This window comes from Halyomorpha halys, unplaced genomic scaffold, assembly GCF_000696795.3.
Source record: "Halyomorpha halys isolate HHAL.00 unplaced genomic scaffold, Hhal_1.1 Scaffold1604.1, whole genome shotgun sequence".
In the NCBI taxonomy this organism is placed as follows: Eukaryota; Metazoa; Arthropoda; class Insecta; order Hemiptera; family Pentatomidae; genus Halyomorpha; species Halyomorpha halys.
In genome coordinates, this window is record NW_027113113.1 from 64,229 (window position 1) to 66,939 (window position 2,711).

Here is a 2,711-nt window from a genome sequence, read left to right on the forward strand (position 1 = left end):
AACTACACTAGTTGCCGAGATGAAACGGGCGGACCAGTATAGCCGTTTAGGATCAGGTTACAATCTTAGTTGCCGAGATGAAGTGGACGGACTAAGATTGCTGGAGAGAAGGTGAGGAGATAGGCCGTCATCTTACAATAAAACAACTCTTGTGAGAATCGATTGGCAATGAACTTCTCTATCTCAAGTGAAGTGTACGTACGCCACCAGTGCTATGACTAGGCCTGGGTAAGGCTGTGTATCAAAGATCGAAGAGGGGATTTAGAGCCCCTTATTTGTAGGCTAAGAACAAGAAAAAGAAAACATTTGCCTTTGCAGAGATGAGAAAACTCCGGATTTCAGCGATTGTCTGACATGGGAAAATGGGTTAACTGTTCTCCATGAACTGTCCTTCGTTTCTTGGGTTCTTTAACACTTTCTATAGTTACAATATTATGTTCCTGAACTCACTATAGTGAACCCAGTTCCAATAAAAAGGATGTTAAGTACCAAAAAGGTAAACAGTTAGGTGGAACATTTTTAACATCTAAGGGCAAAACGAAAAAATTACATCCCAGTAAAATTAAAAGACCTAAGAAAACAAGTAATTTTGAGAAACCATCAACTAGTCAAGGCACGAAGCAAAATGAATGTCTGGCCGATAACATTTACGCCCAAAAATTAAATGAGGAAATAGAAAAAAGGATTCAGGATCTGCAAAATAACCCTAAAAATCTTCCTTTTGCAGATTTTGACGATGAAGGGCTCTTTCAAGTTTCTTCTGACCTTCATTCTTCTGGCTCAGACCCTCCAGATAGAAACGTTGAAAATCCAGACGCTATCCAATGGCCCTGGAGCTTCCATAATTCAGATGAATTCGTCTTATCTGATGACGGAATGGTACACTTTCCTACATTATAAAAATTTATCTCAGCTCAGTGAAGAAATTTCCACCCTACAAACACATATAAATAATCTGAAAATGGACAAAGAATTTAAAATGTTACACCAAATATTAAAAAAAAGATATGAAAGAATTGCAAATCAAATTACCCACCTTATTAAGCGCAAACATATAAATAGAGATAAACGAGGTATAGTCAATGTTTTAGGCACAGCTCTCAGTTGGTTAACCAATGGCACGATGGATGCAGATGATAAACAGAAATATGATAGCATTCTACAAAAGGTAGAAAGTAATTTATATCACATACAACACAATCAAGAGGCTGGATAGGAAATTAACTTATGAATTAAATAACGATATCATAATTTGGAATCATTTTAAAAATAACATAGAAAGAAATAACAAGGTTTTGGACACAACTCTTGTCAAATTATCCTTCCATGACCTTTTAGCTTACATGACCCTATTAGAAACACAGTTATAAGAAACAGAAGATGCAGTCGAACAATGTAAACTTGGCTTAACTCATCCCAGTATCTTATCATATGACGAAATTAAAAACATCAAAATCCCTTATAAGTTCTTACTGACACGAGACGTAGAATTAAATTGGTTACTGAGTAAAGCAATGTGCTCAACATCAAATTCCGGAATGATTTATTTTTTTATTAAATTACTATTAAAGGTTGCCCCTTCGACTACTTATTATGTACTTTCATAGATATAATAGAATAGAAGCGAAGATGCCGGAGGAACGATTTGACAACGAAGATGCAAAAGCACTGACAGCAGCGGTAGTCTGCCGTGTGAAAAGAAATATCCTTAATCAGATTCAGGCAGATGAAGAGACCTCCTGGAAGATCATCAAAGAAAGATTAAAGAAGGCATTCGGAGGAGGACGGTGGACCCCAGAGGAGGATATATTAATGACGTTCAGAGAAACGAAAAAACCGAGACAGTCTAATGGTCAGTATGCCGAAGAACTCCTGGCACGCTATAACAGAATTCAAGACAAATTCAGCGAGATGTTGGACACGATCCAAGTACAGGGTCAAATGCAATTCCTATCCACGGTACTGAAGATTCAGTTGACAAAAGAACTGGGGAAGAAAGAGGGAAAGGGCCGAGAGACCGCTCGTTTGTGGAATGTGCTCAAGATCTCATTGATACAAGCGCTAGAGAGGTGGAGGGCCAAATGGAAGTAGAATAGACAGGGTGGACTCGGATGGAATATCATCGGCCAAGAAACATGCCAAACCCTTGGAGAAGAAGAGACCAAAGAGATGGTAGAAGAGAGAGAAATAGTAACACAAAAAAAAAAAGAGCCAAGTTAAACCCAGAAACAATGTTCGGCGGGAGGACCGCAATTGCCATGGGTGTGGTAAAGCTGGACACCTGGTAGCACTATGTTCCCGCACCCGATGTTTTGAATGTGGGAGAGCGGGACATATAGCTCGACGGTGTCCCTATATGTATCGACGGAGGGAGCAAAATGTGCCTGAACCGATGGAGGTCAATGCTCAAAGATTACGGAGAAGGGTAATCACTCGAAGGACGAACGGATCCAGGAGTGAATCCACGGAGATGTCAGAGACCTCAGGAACAGAAACTAAAGTAGGGGACTATGAGCGAGAGGATAGCCAGCAAGGCAAGAGGAGGTCTTGGAGACGAAAAGGAGAAGCAGTTATAACACGAGGAGAGTTCTGAGGAGCGTACCCACAGAGGGGCTGCCGCAGGTTGGAGATCAACCATATGAGAGGAGAACACGGCGGTTTGCCTATAATAGAGATTGCAGGAGTGAGGTGTCTGGTAGACACCGGTAGTT

General features: G+C 40.5%; 1 long non-coding RNA gene across 1 annotated transcript; it reads right to left on the reverse strand.

Moving 5' to 3' along the window:
* Positions 1–577: 577 nt before the first annotated feature.
* On the reverse strand, positions 578–1,109 carry LOC136796596 (uncharacterized). The gene is made up of 2 exons (XR_010844337.1): positions 1,037–1,109; positions 578–934 (listed from the first exon to the last, which is right to left on the reverse strand). It is a non-coding gene; the product is annotated as an uncharacterized lncRNA (long non-coding RNA).
* Between the last annotated feature and the right edge of the window lie 1,602 nt (positions 1,110–2,711).